The sequence below is a fragment of the Tenrec ecaudatus genome, chromosome 11 (genome assembly GCF_050624435.1).
Source record: "Tenrec ecaudatus isolate mTenEca1 chromosome 11, mTenEca1.hap1, whole genome shotgun sequence".
Lineage (NCBI taxonomy): Eukaryota > Metazoa > Chordata > Mammalia > Afrosoricida > Tenrecidae > Tenrec > Tenrec ecaudatus.
This window is the reverse complement of record NC_134540.1, coordinates 14,415,362-14,433,709: the sequence shown is the minus strand read 5'-3', so window position 1 is coordinate 14,433,709 and position 18,348 is coordinate 14,415,362.

Here is an 18,348-nt window from a genome sequence, read left to right as displayed (position 1 = left end):
GGAGGGCTCCCTCGAGGTCAGCCCAGGGAGTCATCGGGTTTGCTCTGGGGACTCGCCCCAGGTCCACCTCGAAGAGAACTGTGTGGAGAGTCTGTGAAGCAGCCACCAAACACCAGAACCGGCTAGAGGGAAATGATGGTCTTCCTTGGAAGCCAGACTAGATCATTTCTGGTTGTGTCTATGCTAATATTTTTGCTACAGAAGGTGGTGATGGCTGGGGATCCCCCTTGATTTTTATTGAGAAGATTCCATTTGTGTTTAAGGATTTGTGCTCTTTGGGCTGAAAGGGAAGGGAAGCCTAAACACCCAATAATTTTTTTTAATGAAAGTTAAGACACATTAATGACTGGCCCGGAGTTGAGAAAGTGTTCGCTGGGATGGATGATTCAGAGCTGGGAGATATCTCTGTGCCTCAGTTGTTGCCTGTGAGGTTCCTCAGCTGCCTACTGGTCCTTGAGGATCCTACCCGAGAGAGCCTCCTGGGGCAGGATGCATCGCCATGACAGTGCTGGCCGCGCAAAAGGAAGAGGTCTCGTGACATCATATGCGTCCAGTGAAGAGGTAGAAGTCAACATCCCTTACAGAGGTGAGGAATCGAAGAGATGTTGCTGCCGGTAGCTACCAGGACTACGACTCAAGGGCACCCACGCACCACAGAACACAATGGCTTGTATGTGAGAGTCCATCTTCGTGGCTACTATTTCTATCCCTAAGGAACTTCGGTGGTGCAGTTGGTTATGCATCAGGGACTGTTAACTACAATGTCAGCAGTTTGAAACCACCAGCCACTCCGCCAGAGAAAGATGGAGCTTTCTAGTCTTGTAAAGCATGACAGGGTGGTTCTGCCCTGTCCTCTAAGGTTGCTATGAGTTGGCCTCTACTCATGACTTTTTTAGTCAGTCCCAAACCCTCAGCCTCACTGCCTTGCTATTTATTTCATCAAACACAATTTCCTCCAGCAATTGAAGCAATGAGCTCTATTCTGTTGGGATCTCTAGGGCCTTCACTGGCTTATTTTGAGAAGACACCCCCCACCCACACTTTGCAGGATTTCCTTCCAAGTCCATTGCAGTCTGGAAGTCCCACTGCCATGAGTCCAACATCACAACAGCGCAAGGATGGTGGGGTTCTTGGCGAGTGCATTGGCAAGGACCAGCACCCAGAGCTCCCTCATGGAAGGGGAGACTTCACCCTTGGCACTAGCAATGGCCCATCACATGGAGTCTATAAACACAGGGATGGACTCTACACTTGAATCTCCCGCTTGTCAAAAAAGATTGTCATTAACTGTGTTAACTTAAAAACAAAAACATGTTTCTATTTATATGTGGTTAAGCTAAATGAAAAGTAGGTTGAGAGACCAAATACCAAATCAAGTGAGTATGTAAGTAGCCAGGGAATCCTGAAGACACACCCTGGCATCTTATAACCACATCTCGAGAGGGGCTGGTCATCTCAGAGCCATCCTGGATCTTGCTCAGTCTCCTCCCTGGGCATCCTTTCTTGCCTGTTCCTTATCAACATTGAAGTGGTGGAGACGTGTCCTGGGACCATCTTCGCTTCCACTGCATGAACCTCTGCCCCCACCCCAGCCTTTACTAATGGTAATGTATGGCTCCAGTTATCACCTACACATATTGGAAGTAGGCAAATGACACCTCTGCCCCAATACTCTCTCTCACTCTCTCTCTCTCTATCTCTCTTCTAAATGTACATTAGATGGAGGGCTTGTATTTCAGATCATCAACTTTGTATTCAACAGCCTAAACCAGGGGTCGACAAACTTTTGAGATGGAAGAGCTGATTCTGTCCCTCACAATTTAAAAATGATTTGAGAGCCATGAATATATTTTACAAACAAATGAAATCACTATCATCTGAATATTCACTGCCATCGAGTCGCTGCTGACTCATAGCAACCCTGTGAGACAGGGTGGCACTTTCTCTGTAGGCTTTGCAGACTGTGACTCTTCATGGGAGGTGAAAGCCCCCTTTTTCACCCGCAGTGCTGCTAGTAGTTTCAAACTGCTAGCCTTTGGGATCGCAGCCCAAAGCATAATCACGATGCTATCAGTGCTTCTCGTTATCCGAATAATACCCTTACAAATATTGTAAATGAAACGATCACACTTTCATCTTCAGTTTTACCCCAGAGTCACATGCACTACCCCCGCCCCGCACCCCAAAGCCCATATGCCTTTTGAGCTGCAGTTTGCCGACCCCTAGTTTAAACCATTCATAAAACCCCCAGTACTTTCCTCCGCATGGATCCCTGATTTCTCTTCTCCCTCTTGTGGACTACCATCTTCTATTTCACCCAAGTGAACACCCATCAACAGTCAAGTCCATTGCTTGACCTTTCCTCCTGTATCCTTCGCCCCTTGACAAACTCCAAAGTTGGTTCCCTTTGGTATGCAAGTCTTTAACCTATGTTTCTTTTTACCCTATCACAATGGCCTCATATGATGTCTGTCCTTTTGTGATTGGCTAACACCCCTCAGCATAATGATCTCCAGGTCCAACCTACCAAAGGAAACTCCCGGGTTTCTTGATTATTTTTGTAAGGATGTATAGTATTCCATTGGATGTATGTGGAGTTTCTTGGTCCAATCTTCTTTCTACAGGTGGGAATTTAGGCTTCCACACTCTCTCTCTCAAACTTCAGTTTGTTCACCAAACAGTGATGGAGGGCCAGGCATGTGACGCTCCAGGGACTTGAGGGAAGGGAGGGAGTGACCACGACCTGCTGTCCCTGAGTGATGACTCCGTATTCAACTCCCTGCTAACTCGTTGACTTCCAAATTATAATAACCATAACTGCAGATAGACACCGTCAAACCCGCTTCAGCTCATGACAGCCCGGTGCACGAGAATACAAAGCACGCCATCTCCAGAGCCGCTGACCTCACAGGACCTGTCATGGCCACCTCTCTCTTGCTGGAGTGCCTGCTTGCCTATTGGCTTTGCCTTCTAGGACCACATCAGACAGTATTTATTGATTAATATTGAGAAAGGGATAACGAGGCCTTCCTTCCTCATCTCTCCTAGACTGGAAGATTTGTGGAAACATGTCCCACAGAGATGACCCTGCTGTTCACTATCATGACAAACTGATGGGTGAGGGTGGGTAATGATAACAAAATACGCAATAATGATCATAAACTTAAGAAAACTCACTGCCATCGAGTCAATTTTGACTCATAGCAACCCTCTAGGATAGGGCAGAACTGCCCCTGTGGGTTTCTGAGAATGTAACTCTTTACACGAGTATAAATCCTCATCTTTCTTTCTGGGAGTGGCTGGTGGCTTTGAACTGCTGACCTTGCATTAGCAGCTCAATCAATGCATAACCCGCTATGCCACCAGGGCTCCTTAATAATAAATGACAATAATCCCTTTTTTAAAAAGCTTCTACCATTGGTTGAGGGCTGAGAAAGTTAAGGTTTATTGTGCCAACCTGGCCGATAACCACATGCAGGATTGATTGAAGGGCAGAGAGATAAATGGCTTGGTGAGCCTCGCCTTTCTAATTCTCGGGTCTCTAGCTTTGTGATGGTCAAACCAGGGTACAGCTGCCTTAGTCAGTTCCCTGCTTCAGCTGGTAAGGCTCACTTCCTGGAAGACATCCCTGAGGAGAAGCCACATGGACCTACCCTGAGGCTGCCCTGGGTGCTGGAGTAGCCATGTGGAAACCCCTGCCAGCCCTGAGATACTTACATGCTCACTGATTCGGCTTTCCTCCTGCAGTCAGCGTCATGGCATATGTTTTGTGAGATTGAGGAGGACTTTGTAGATTGGTCTTGGACATATGGGCTAATCTTGGACAGCACTGGGTTGGGATGCCTTTCGAATGTACACTTCCTTACCCTAAAGCTCTCTCATATACGCATGAGTTTCTGTGGATGTGTTTCCCTAGTTTACCCAGACTGACCCAAGGGCTGACTCCGTGCCAGCTGTTTCATGCAAGAGCATCTACAGGTGTGTTCCACCCTTAGGAGTGTGGCCACGCCCCCCGATGGGCCAGGCACGGCTCCAGCAAATCCCCTCGGGACAGTAAGCAGGGGCCCTCTCAGCAGTGACATGCAAGAGGTTATTTTGGTATGTGAGCTAATAATTAAGGCGCTTTTCATTGGACTTGTATACTTGGAAGAACAGAATAAGGTGTTAGCAGATAATTCTTTGAAATCACATTGTCTCCTGACTTCTCTTGTGAGTTTCCAGGCCAAGTACGAGTATCTAGAAATTGCAAATCAGACTTTTTGAAGTAACACAAAAGCTGCCTCGGGAACGAGTTCTGAGTGAGTCAGAGTGGATGCAGTGGACCGTGCGTTGGGTTGCTAACCCCAACAACGGTGGTTCGAAACCACCAGCTACTCCTTGGGGAAAAGATGGGGCTTTCTACTCCTGTAAAGAATTACAGTCTTGAAAATCCTTCTACCATGTCCTATGGGCTCAATGTGAGTCAGAATTGACTCAATGGCAGCGAGTTTCTTTTTTGTTTCTTTTTGCGACGATGCAGTTAGAACAAAGAAATATTTGATAAGAGTTGTGTTTGTCGTCCGCATCCCCTAGTTCTCAAGGCTTGTATACTCACAGACATCCCTTTCTTGATCTCATGAACCCATTGGTCAGTTTGTCATTACCTGAGCATTAACAAGCTTCTGTTGTGGCCATCTCTGAATAAAGCACGTGAGCTTTGGAACATATCTGCTCCTGCCAGTTACTTTGGCGGCTCTGGCTCCTGGCTTCCCCCCCATGAGGACCAACTTTGCCCATATTCCAGGTTGTCTTCTGGGAAAGTGGAGAGTCATGGTCATCCCTCTGTCTAACTGACACACCGCTAGGGGGCAGTACACCACACTGTCCTTGGTGCTGGTTCTTTAAGTGAATGTGTGCACAGGGCTGTGTGCTCTCCCTTGGGGCGGGGTTGAGGCCCAATTCCTAACCCCATGGGATGGGCAGGAGTATGTATGTCATGTATGGGGGGGGGGTTGCACTCCTAAACACAAGGTGAACACTGCCCTCACCAAACCGAGCCCATTTCATTAGGCCAGTTTCACTGGGAGGTTTTTCTAACGCAAAATTGATGACAATTAAAAAAAAGTGGAGAGGTTTTCTCAGCGTGGCGTGGCTTTTTAAAAGGTAGAGACAAAGCCTTCATCAGAAAAGCCATCTCTAATGCCAGCAATTTTCTCCCTCTGCCTGGCTGTTATAAAGGACAGCAGTTTTAAAAGGAATTCTGAGCTCCGGGCCACGCTGCTCAGCCTGCTGCGCCATAATTGCCTGTCTCTAACTTCAGCCCATTGCCATGGAAGTAATTAGCTCACACACGTGCAGAGGGTAGGTTTGCTACAGACAGTCAAGAGGAAGCCATGGGTTCCAAATGAAAAGCAACCTCTGTGCCCAAGGGCAGGAACCCTGTTGAACCAGGCAGGGCCCAGAGAATACTGTTTTGTGTGGAAGGATGCTTGGGATAAATATTCTGAAATAAAATATCAATTATCGAAATAAAATCATTTCGTTCTCCTGTCTTTTTCTGTCACACTGTATGAGCGAATAGAGAGACCTGGTGTCCTGGGGGGTGGGGGGAGGAGGTTGAGTTAGGCTGCTAATCACAAAGTGGGTGGTTCAAACCCACCAGCTGCTTTGGGGCAGAGAAATGAGGCTTTCAACTCCCATAAAGACTTACAGTCTGGGAAAGTCACAGGGGCAGCTCTGGTCTGTTCTGTAAGGTCACGATGATGCAGAGTTGACTTGATGGCAATAAGATAAGGACGAGAGAGAAGAGAATCGCACTGAGGTGATTCAACTGATAACGACCCCGTATGTGTTTCACAAGGTCTTTAAAGCGGTGACAACTTAGAAAGGGATTATCAAGCCCGTCTTTTGAGGCAACTCTAGTGGTTTCTAATAGCTAACTTCGTCATAAGCGCTAGACCCCTTAGCCGATTGGACTGCCCAGGGTTTCCCTGCTTTATGAGTCACTTGGTGTCATTGAGTTGATGCCAGCCCATAGCAGCCCTTTAGGCTAGGACTTCCCCCTGTGAGTTTCTGATATTATAACTCTTTATGGGAGTAGAATGCCCTGTCTTTCTCCCTTGGAGTGGCTGGTGCTTTTGAACAGCTGACCTTGCACTTAGCAACCCAACGTAGTAATCTCTTCCACCAGGGTTCCTGCCACATGGATACGCAACAACAAACCCAAACCATGGGCAGCCAATTCCAAAACACACAGACTCTACAGAGCAGAGTACAACTGCCCCAGAAGGTTTCTAAGGCCGTGATCTCTACGGACAGGAGCTCGGGCGTGGAGTGCACCGCTGAGCTGCTAATCTGAGCCCTACTGACCAGGCGCTGTGTGGAAGAAAGATGAAGCAGGCTTCTATGACAAAGAGTTAAAGTCCCGGATCCAAAGGGGCCATGGCACCCTAAGCTCTCAAGGAGCTAGGAGTCAGGATCTCTTCCATGGCTCCGAGTAGCCATCTCGATGGAAGCAAATCGTCTCCTCTTTCTTCCATGGAGAGGCTGGTAGGTTCAAACCACCGGCCTGTCTGTTAGCAGCCTAACGCTTAGCAACTATATCCCCAGTGTAGAAGGTCTCACGTTAATGCCTCTTTATCACTCTTGTGGTATCCCTCTGTCACAAACAGTCCCAGTGATCATTTCATTTCAAACAGATTCTGGAATGGCATCTCTGATTTCCCCCCAGGCTTTAGATGTGATCTGCCGCTGCCTTCAGGGAAATTCCGAGAAGCTTTCCCTCCCACTCGGAACTATCTCAAGACATGTGGTCTGCTCCGAGGACCATGCTTTCGCAGTGGAGAGGAACAGAACTTTTGCAGAAGGAACCTAGGTTCCCAAGTCAAGTTGGCTCAACCACATCTTGGGTCCATGATTTGCCACCTGGGTGAACCTAGACCCATCACATGACCTACCTGTGCAGGTAAATTGCCCCATCATGATTACAACGAGATAAGAATGCACGTCACCAATAATCCATGAAACAATGGATGTGGAAGTGGTTTGCAAGGCAAGCCATTCAAAGGTCACTTCTTATCACTGTTGCTCGAACTCCAGTAATTGTCCCCTTTGTGGCCTGGAGACTCTAACCACCAGCTAGAGTCCGTTCCCATTGAGTGAACTTGACTCACAGGACCCGGGAGTGTCAAAGGGACACTGACAATGTCTGCTTCTGGAAAGTAGATGGCCAGGGATGTCTTCTGAGGCACCTGCAGAGGGACTCAAGCCTACAAACTTTCTGTTGGCCGCTGAACATGCTGAGTTCTTTTGTTTGTTTGTTTTTGTTTTGATCACCCATAACCCATTGTTCACAAACAAACTTCAGGAGTAAGGTGAGACCACCTGGCTTGCTGAAAGGCAGGAGGCCCTGAGACACTTGATGATGAACACCATCAGGCTGAGCCTTGCTCTGTCCGGTTTTCGTTTGCATTTCGGAAGTAGATTGCCCGCACTTTCTTTCAAGTTGCTTCTGGGTAGATGGTGGGTAGACGGGACCCTCTAACTTGTGATTAGCAGATGAGCATATTAAGCATCTGTACCATGCAGGTACTCTCACACAAATACACCCAAAACACTCACTGCTCTTGAGTCGATTCTGATGCACAGTAACCCTGTAGGACAAAAGAGAACTGCTCCCAGGAGCCTTGGAGGCCGTAAGGCTTTATGGGAACAGAAAGCCTCACCTTGCTCCCGTGGAGTGGCTGGCAGGTTGAAACTGCTAACCTGGAGGTTAACAACCCAACAAATAACCCAGTACACCACCCACTAGACCACCTTAGTTTAGGTTCACGTATTAGCCAAGGTTACCTTCACATGGAACTTGGGGCGATATTCACAACCAACCCCTGGGAATAACCGGAGGACTAGTCCCAGATGGTGATGTTGACCAGGCGGCCCTTCTCCGTCAAGACATGAACCAGTCTACATAGAGTACCTCAGCGCATGCCTGCCGCATGGCAAGCAGGCTCTTAGTGCGGGCTGGTTTGGGGTGCGGACAAGGACCTACCTTCCCCCACGCTATAGAGGGATCGTGAACAACATCAACTACCCCAGGGCTGTTCTGGGGATCAGGGCCTAAAAGCCATGTAGGAAGATGACAGGTGTGTTTTGAAGCTGCAGAGCAACTGCCTTTGGAAGACAGGGTGAGACGTTTTGTTGTCTGAGCCTGACCACCGTCCTTGTGCTATGAAAAAACTCAACCCGAGAGGTCCCTTCTCATCATCATCTTCACACTGGCACAGGCACTGTCCGGTGCTGTGGCAATTGTCTAGAGCTCTGTCTGCCAAGACAACTGATGGGACTCGGTAGGCCTAAGGTTGGCAGGCTGCCCCTAACCCTCTTGTCAACACTCTGTGTCCATGTGTTTGCTCCAGAGCAGGACACTTAGAATGACATGCGATGTCTGCCTCTCCACCTGCCCCCCTACTGTCCACAAACATTGTGACCTACAGCTTGCACACTCTCTACCAGACGCTCTGTTAAAAGCCACCACTGTGGAGTCTGGCTGCCTTCTGGTCGCCCTGTAGGAATAGGACAGACAGAACTGCCCCAGAGGGTGTTCACAGCTATCAGCTATCATCTTTATGGAAGCAGAGTGCCAGGCTTTGGGTATTGTCTCTGGTAGAGAGCAGCGGGTGAGCTAGGACCACCACATTGCAGGTAGCAGCTAAGTACTTCAGTCCCTGTGCCCCCAGGGTTCCTGACCAGAGGATCGATGGGGGAGCCCCTTTTCCTCAACACCCAATCAATGCGTGTCTACTGAGCATAGCTCTTTGCAAAAACACGAGGCGCGTGGCTCCATTGACAGGTGTGTGCCTACCTTTAGATCTGTAGCTCTGGGTGGGTTCTGTGGTAATCTTCATGTTGCAGGATCCCAGAGAGAATCTAACAGGGGGCTCCCTCTCCTGTCTCCCTCCAAACAGGGCCCCTAACACTGTGCATGACAATATCCTAGGGCATCTTGCTCCTCTCAGCCCAGAGGTTCTATTTCAGAGTAGCGTGAGGTGAAAAGAGTTTAATGGAATTTTTTGACTACCTACACCACCATAGGGAACACGGATAGAGCAGGGGTTACAAGGCAGGCTACTAAGTTCAAGGTTAGCAGTTTGAAATCTCTAGCCACTCTGTGGAGGACACCTGGGACTTTCTACCCCCATCTAGCATTCCAGTCTCAGAAACCCACAGGGGCAGGGCTACCTTGTCCTAGAAGGTTTCTATGAGTCGACATTGACTTGATGGCAGTGAGTTGGAGGATACCTGGTGGTGTAGTGGGGTAGACAAGGTCAGCAGTTCAAAACCACCAGTCGCTCTGCAGGTGAAAGATGAGGTTTTCTACTCCTGTAAAGAGTTACAGTCTCAGAAACCCACAGGGGCAGTACTACTCTGTCTGAGAGGGTCGCTGTGAGTGAGAATTGACTCAGTGGCAGTGAGTGTGATTTGGGGGCTCACTCAGACTTAAAGGAGCCCTGCTTGCACAATGGTTAAGGCCTTGGTTGCTACCCAAGAAGCTGGCAGTTCAAATCCACCCAGGTGCTCCCTGGGAGAAAGGCCTAGTGATCTGCTTCCCTAAAGATTCCAAAATCAAACCAAACCTACATCTATGGAGGCAATCTGGCTTATAGTGACCCTGTAGGACAGAGCAGAACTGGCCCTACAGTGTTTCCAAGACCATAATCATTATAGAGGCAGATTGCCACATATTTCTCTCGCGGAATGACAGGTGGGTTCGAACTTCTGACCCGTTGGCTAGAGGAGTGCTTTCACCACTGGACCCTCTGGGTTCCTGCTCCATAGAGATTATGGCCAAGAAAGCCCCTGGAAAGTTGTACTCGATCGAATGGTGGGATAGGAGTCAGCATTGATTGTACCTCAACCAGTGGAAACTCCTACTTCAGGCCTAGTTGATACTACTGTGTTCCCTGGGGCAGGTTCCTTAACCTTTCTGGGCCTCCATTTCATCATCTGTAAAATCAGATCCAATGAGGATTTGAAATTCCCCTCCCTCTAGCATCAAGGCACTTTGCTGTTTATCCGTGGAGATGTTGCAGGTTCAAGTCCATCCAGAGGCAACTCAGAAGAAAGGCCTGGTGGCCCACTTCCTGAAACAAATCCCCACTGTAAACCTAGGGATCCCAGTTCTGCTCTGCCCTGACACAAACGTGGTCACTGTGAGTTGCAGTCAGCTCAAGGACCATTGGGTTTGTGAGGATTTGGGGGGCCGGGAGAGGAAAGTTTTAAAGCCATTAGAAAGCATTTTTTGTTTGTTTTACTGGGAAAGGAGTTGCTGTCCTCTTTAACGAAGGAAACCAGAGCTAAGCTTCCTGGTGGAAGCAGCCACCTTGGCCCTGCCAGCTATCAGACAGCCACAGAGCCTGGAATGTACTGGATTTCCTCCCAGATCCAAGCTGCTCCTCAGAGGCCGAGGTCACACTGCCATAGAGAGTTCAAACACGCAGCGATAAGTGCTAGGTTTTATTCATCTATTAACTTCAAACCCAAGGTCCCTATCCTAGTGGTGTGGGCACTCCGGCCCCAGACTTCCTTGATATCTGTGTTTTCAGGTCACTAAGGCAGCAAACTTCTCATCAACAGTCTCAAAACACAAAGCCTCAGTTCCAACGTAAACAAGACCAAAGGGCCTTAAACATCAGAAAGTCCCTTTTCCCTGCGCCGGGTGGGTGTGTGACCTGCCTGGTGTGTGGAGGTCATGCTGTTCCAGCCACAAAGGGGATTTACCTAGGATGTGCTTGCAGCAGGCCAGCTGAGAAGGAATATCTCAAAGGTGGCCAGGGCCCAGCAGGCCTTGAGAAGAGGGCTTTATCTGGGTGGACTTGCCACGCTGAGTCAGGTGCGAGCCAATACATTGGATGCCTGCCCAATACATTCAATGTCTACCCCCAGGAACAGTGGCTCCCCGTGGCTCCTAAGCTGGCGGCTTCTCCATGGCATGGCCAACCAAGGCTAGGGAGGGAGGGAGCTGGGAAAGGCCTCCTTGGGGTTTAGTGCTGTCATGGCCCTCAAGTTCAGAACAAGGTTTTCCGCTGCTGCACCGCTTCCTCCTCCAACTCCTTCCTTCTTCCTGCTCTGGTTCCCTCTCTCTCTCCTATGGCCCTGCTTCCTTGCCGATTGCCCACTCTCTTACCCGTTCATCTACGTCGGTCCATTAAGTGGACGTCTGCTCCGTCGTCCGCCTCTATGGGTTTTTATTTCTGTGAAAGTTCATCCCTCACTCCAAGGGCTACTGTGACATGCATGCATGTTTCTCTACCCTAGTGGTTATGCCTGTGGCTGAAGTCTGCATGGTCAGCAGTTCGAAACCACTGGCGGCTCTGAGGGCGATAAACAGGGCTTTCTACTGGTCCCGTAAACAAATCATAGTCTCAGAAACTCGCAGTTCCACCCCGTCCTAGAGGGTCTCGATGAGTTGTCATCATAGTTGTTTGGGGTTTGGGATCTGCTTACCACAAGCAGTTCAAAACCACTGGGGTAGAACCACGAGGTTTTCTGCTCCCATAGAGTGACAGCCACGGACCCCACAGGGACAGTTCCACTCTGTCCCACAGGTTTGCTGTGCGTCAGAATTGACTCAGTAGCAGCGAGCCTGAGTTTTTTCTGAGCCAGGCCATCGGAGCCCTTGTGGCAATGTCGCATAAGCAAGGTGTACTGGAAGGGCAGAGAGGGAAGTTTCGAGAGGGGACAGAAAAAGCTCAAACTCACTGATTCACAGAGCCCCTACAGGATGGAGTAGACTGGCCCTGTGGGTTTCCAGAGACTGCTCCTCTTCATGGGAGTGGAAAGCCTCATCTTTCTCCTGTGGAGAAGCTGGTGGTTTCAAACTGCTGACCTTGTGGTTCACAGCCCAACACATAGCCACGTCCATCACTGAGGCACTTTCATCAAGTAGCTAGAATAAATACCAAATGAAGTTAGAACATATGAGGGGTACCGTCCAAAAAGTGGAATTTATTTTTTCAAAGCTATGTATTATTATTATTATTATTTTACAAAACGACCTTATCATCTTCTGAGTATTCTCCATCACACATAATACATTTGTCAAATCTGCTATTCCATTCTTGGAAACACTTTTCAAACTCATCTGCTTGGATGGCTGACAGCACCTCCCTCATTTTTTCTTCACCTGTTCTACTTTGTCAAGTCACTGTCACTTCATGCCCCTCTTCATTCATGGAAACCAAAAGAAGTAGCATGGAGAGAGGCCAGGTGAGTCAGGTGCGTGGGGCAAGAGAGGCATGCTGTTTTTGTCCCAAACTGGCACACTGAGATGGCAGGTGCATTGTTGTGGTGACAAAACCGATCTCCTGACTGCCACAAATCAGGCCTGTCACACACTGTCACCTTGTCTTTTCAGAACTTCTAAATAGAAAGCTTGATTAACAGTCTGACCTGGAGCAACAAACCCCAAATGCACTGAGTCGACTTTTTTGTCCGTTTGGGAAGTTGATGGACATCCAGAATGAGGTTTGTCATCAATCGACATGTTACTTATTTTGAAATGACAAACCACTCATACACTTGAGTTTCCTCCATAGCGCTGTCCTTGTAAGCTGAGTTCAACATCAGTTTCTGCAGCATTCCCCCAACCCCCAAGCAGGAAGCAGAATTTCACAGCTGCCTTGCTATTCTCTTAAATCGGCCATCACAAAAAGAGAGGTTCAAGGGAAACTGCTTTTATGAAAAAATTCTGTCACTAGAGAGAACCTTCCCAGGCAATGCCACTAGGTGCACTAACACAGTGGGAGATGCTCAATGCACCCCAGTGGGAAAAATGCTTGCTATGAAAGCTCCGCCCAGCTAAGCTTTCTTCCAGATTTTTTGGGGGGTATCCCCTAATATTCTCAGATCCAGGGGCTAGAGACCTCTATGGGTGAATCCGTTTACTAGTCAATATTGTTTTATCATAACAAAGACACTTCAACGGACAGCACCCTCCTTTACTGCTGGTTAAACACTGTGAACAGGCGGCATAGCAAAGGGAGCAAATTCTGGATCTCGCTCCCATCCCCTCCGCCGCCCCGCCCCCCCGAGAGGCCCTCCAGGGAGCAAGGTGGCCGCTGGCATCCAACGTCAGTGCTGTCTATGAGCCAGGACCTATAGGAGCCCTGGCAGAAATGGCGACGAGGCAGTGCCTTTGAGTTTCTCTGACCTCCCTCGGAATGACATTCCCCTTGCTGTCTTCCAGTACACCCAGCTTGTGTGACTGTCCCCAGGGCTCCTATGGCCAGTGTGGTACTCCGGGCCCTGTCCTCCCCTCGGAGGGCCGCCTGTCCTCACCTCAGTGCACTGGCAGCAGAAGCCCTGGAAGCTCCGGTGAAGCCCTCCTGCATAGCCCTCCCCCTAGCCCCCGCTCTTGGAGGCTACTTGCCAGAGCTCGCTATAGGACAACACTGAGGTCACCTGGCAGCCATTTTTCCAGGCTCCCCTAGTCTCCCTGACCAAACACATGCACTTCTTACAACCCTTCCTCAGAGCCTTCTCACCTGGTTGTCTGACTGTCTCCATGGTTTGCCTCGGAGCACTCTTGAGAACTTTTTGCCTTTTTTTTTAAATATACGTCACATTCAAATAACTCACATTGAAGAAAAACTGTCATTTTCCCCAGAGCACCGGTGGCTTAGTGGATTAAGCATTGAGCTGCTAACTGCAAGGTCAGCAGTACGAATCTGCCAACCACTTAGAGGGCAAAAGAGGAGGCTTCCTATTCCCACAAAGTTAGTGTTGGAAATCCACAGGGACGGGTTCTATAGGCCACAATGAGTCAGAGCTGACTCGGCAGCAGTGAGAATGAAGTGGAAGTTGTGTTGCGGAGTGGCTGCCTTTCATGTTCAAACTCAGCTCAAAGCACACCGAAGGCAACAGTGCCCTGTCCTTCCTGCACCATCCTCACACCCGGTCTTCTCTTTGAGCCCATTGGTGCACCCACTGGGCCAATCCATCTCCTCCAGGGCCTTCCTCTTCTGGGCTGCCCCTCTCCTTTCCCAAGCATGATGTCCTTCTCCAGGGACTGGTCTCCCCTGACAACATGCCCAGAGGACCTGAGACAGAGTCTCGCCATCCTTGGCTCGACTAGAAAGTAAACGTTTTGAAAATGATGATGTCAACAAATGCACAAATGTGCCTGACACAATGGATGGGTGGATGTATTGTGATAAGTGTTGTATGAGCCCCCAATAAAATGATTTATTTTTTTGCCCTAATCATTTCTTTTTCTTTTTTTTCCCTTTTTTTACATTTTATTAGGGGCTCATACAACTCTTATCACAATCCACACATATACATACATCAATTGTATAAAGCATATCCGTACATTCTTTGCCCTAATCACTCTCAAAGCATTTGCATTTTTTAAAAGACAGAGCTGCTTGTGTCCCAGAGAATGGCATCGTCCTCGGTGTTCCTCTGACTGCAGGGTTAGCCTTTGTTAGATCCATGGGTTCATGGTCCAACTTCTCCCTACGGCTCTCCACGCTGTGTCCTCTTGGAAGCAGATCGTCAACTGTGTCATTCAACCCTCAAACCCAAACCAGATCCACTGCCATTGAGTCCCACAGTGACCCCAATGGACAAAGTAGAACTTCCCTTCTTTACCCAGCCACGGAAATATTTATCTTTCTCCCTTGGAGTTGCAAGTGATTTCAAACCATTGACCTTATGGTTAGCAACCCACTGCACAACCTACTAGGCTACCAGGGCTTCCTTCCAAAGTTTGAACTAGTAGTCAAGTACCTAAACTCAATGGCCCCCAGGGACTCCTAGTTTTAGCCTGAGGCTTTTCAATCAAACCTCAGTCCTAGGGCCCTTCATCTCATCTCTGGTCGCCCAGCATTAGTAGTGTTCTCTCCATATAACTCAAGAAGAAGAGCGGATCTACTTATAGAATGGGAAAAGGGAGTCTCTCTCCCATTACCAATCTAAACCAGCTGGTGCCCAGTCAACGGCAAGTCACAGGGACTCTATGAGCGTCACAGTAGAACTCTTCTTCCACAGTGTCTTCAGTGGCTGATCTTTGGGGAAGTAGATCACCAGATATTTCTTCCACAGCACCTCTGGGTGGACTTGAACCTCCAACCTTTCAGTTAGCAATGGAGCACTTGTTTGCACCACGTTTAGGTTTTCCAGGCTTAGCAAATAAAACTACAGACTATCTGAATTCGTTAGTAGGAGTCCTTGTGGTGTAGCAGTTACATGTTGGGCTGCTAACTTCAAGGCCAGCAGTTCAAACCCACCAGGGGTTGTGCAGGAGAAAGAGGAGGCTTTCAACTCCCACTAAGACAGTGGTTCTCAACCTTCCTAATGCAGAGACCCTTTCATACAGTTCCTCCTGTTGTGGTGACCCCAACCATAAAAATTATTTTCGCTGCTACTTCATAACTCATTTTTCTACTGTTATGAATCATCATGTAAATATCTGATATGCAGGATGTATTTTCATTGTTACTAATTGAACATCATTAAAGCATAGTGATCCATGACAAAACAATATTTAATTACGTATTGTGAAATATCTATTTCTAATGAAAAAAATCAATGAAATTTTGTCTTGAAGCATGGTGTAGCATGGGTAACAGTCTTCATGCCAGGTACTTGTAGGTGGGCATTTCTGCATCTTGGTGGACCTGCCTGGGGACGGATAGAGGAGCAGTATCTCGGTTCCTAAGACCATAGGCAGGTGTCCTCAAACTATGGCCCACAGGCCACATGCGGCCCCTGAGGACATTTATTGGGCCCGCAGGGTGTTTTCGCCCCATTTGTTTTTTAACTTCAAAATAAGATATGTGCAGTGTGCATAGGAATTTTTTCAGTTTTTTAAAAAAAATTATAGTCCAGCCCTCCAACAGGTCTGAGGGACAGTGAACTGGCTCCTGTTTAAAAAGTTTGAGGATCCCTACATAGGGAATATGTGTTTTCTGATGATCTTAGGCGACCGCTGTGAAAAGGTCAGTCGACTCCCAAAGGGGTCACGACCCACAGGTTGAGAACTGCTGCACTAAGAGTTATTGTTTCCGAAAGCCACAAAGAAGGGCAATTCTGCCCTGTCCTGTAGGGTTGCTTTGGGTCAGAATTGACTCGATGGCAGCAAGTGTGGTTGTTGGTTTTTGTGGTTGTTTGAGAGGGGCCTCCTGGCTCCAACCAGGTGGAACAGCTATGGCCTCTCATTGGCTTTAGGAATGAGACTGGAGAGATCTCATTGAAAGAGCACCGAAAGGACAGGGAGCCCGGATTCTAACCTCAGCCCTAGCTAAGCTCTGCGCCTCAGGAACCCCCTTGCATCCCCAGCCAGAAGACTTGGAAATCCTATACACACAAGCTGTGAGCCATCCCTGGGCGGATCCCATCCCCAGGGTAGGAACCCCTCGCAGTGGATCTCCGGGGAGCGCGCTTCCTGGGAGCATGGGTGGCGTGCATCAGCCAGCATGGTGAGGGTCACAGGCTAGCAGGGCGCGCTCTTTTGCTTTTGGTTTCTTCCCATGTTCAAAATCCGAAGTGTCACCGATAGAGCAGAAGCAGAACGTGTGTGAACGTGTGTCAGCTGGCGGGGTAAGCCGCCCTGTCCTCGGCTTTCAGGAGAGGCTAAAATTATCCCGCTGCCGCAGAGCGTCGCTTGAAGTTCCATATGTTTTACATCGTCACAATCTAGCAGTTCATCAATCTGTTTACAGACTCGTGTTATACTTAGACTGCGATTTAACCCCCCTCTGCACTGCTGCCTTGCACAATGTATGCACGACAGGTTCGCAGCAACAGAATAGGCATGGCATGCTCGGTGGAAAATAGCAATCATTTCGGTGCAAACAGTCATCCCTTTCTCTTTACTGACACATCCGTGAAACCACATGTCTATATGTACCCCTGTAGACCTGGCCGTGTGTGACCGTCCAGCGTTGGCGGCATGCCACACACTGAATACTGACCTGTTAAGCAGCAATCAGCCTCATGGAGAAGTGTACGCAACGTAAGTACACAGCTATCAAAACACATATGAGAAGTGTACATTTACGTATCACTCTTCTGCTTCTTTGTAATGTATAGTCTATGTTATGATGGTGTTCAAAATCTGTCTGAAGGTATCACCAATGTAAGAAATAAACAGCTTTTTTTTTTGAACCCCTTCTGTTTTTCTGGAGCCATTGAATCTTAAAATTGGTGGACATGCTGTATGTCATTGGATCTGCCTTCCATCCCGGTGAAGAAATCATCTCTTTGATAACTTCCACCAATGGTCACACAAGCTTCTCCTTGAGAACTCCTAGCTATTGGGAGCTCACCTCGGTACAGATGAAACAGCAGAGAGATCTTGCTTACATCAAGTTCAAGTGTGTCCCTCATCATTCCCACGGTGGGAGCGGCACTGGAGGGGCTCACTGGTCAATGCCCAGAAATTTAGAAGCTGGCTCCCTGGCCCTTCATATCTGTGCCCATTCCAAAAGAAGGGAAGCCAGGAGAATTCACAAATGATGACAGGACACCACTAATATCGCATGCAAGTAAAACTTTGTTGAAGAAAGCTTTTTTTTAAAAAAAAGAAAAAATAATAATTTCAGCACTCTATTGACAAGGAACTTCCGGGAATTAAAGGTGGATTCAGAAGAGGACATGGAATGAAGGCTCTCTGTGCTGAGGTCAAATGGCTCTTGGTCGACAGCAGGGAGTACCAAAAATAAGTTTACATGGGCTTTGTTGATGATGCAAAGGCAGTCGATTGTGTGGCTCATGAAAATTAGGGCTACCGTTGAGAAGAATGGGAATTCCAGAACACTTCATTGTGCTCATGAGGAAGCAGTCCCTGGATCACGAGGCAGACATTCAAACAGAACAGGGAACTGCTGTGTGGTTCAACATCGGGAAAGATGTGCATGCAGACTGTAGCTTTTCAGCACGCCTCTTCGATCAGCATGCTGAACGGACAGGGCAAGATATGACAGAATAATAATTTCTAAATCTTCAGGGTTCATGAGGGAGAGGGGAAATGGGGAGGGAGGGGAAGCATGAGGACCTGATGGCAGGGACTTAGGTGGAGAGCAAATACTTTGAGAATGATGAGGGCAATGAATGTACACATGTACTTTACACAATTGATGTATGTGTGGTTTGTGATAAGAGTTGCATGAGCCCCTAATAAAACGATTAAAAAACAAACAAACAAACAAGAAGCTGGATTATCTGAAGGGACACGTGCATCAGTAATGCAGCAAGACCTCCTCCCAGTCTGCGCGACGTAGATGACGCAGCTTTGCTTGCTAGAAGGGAAGAGAATGTTGATGAAGGTCAATGGCTGCCCCCTTTAATACGGAGTCCATGACAACAGAA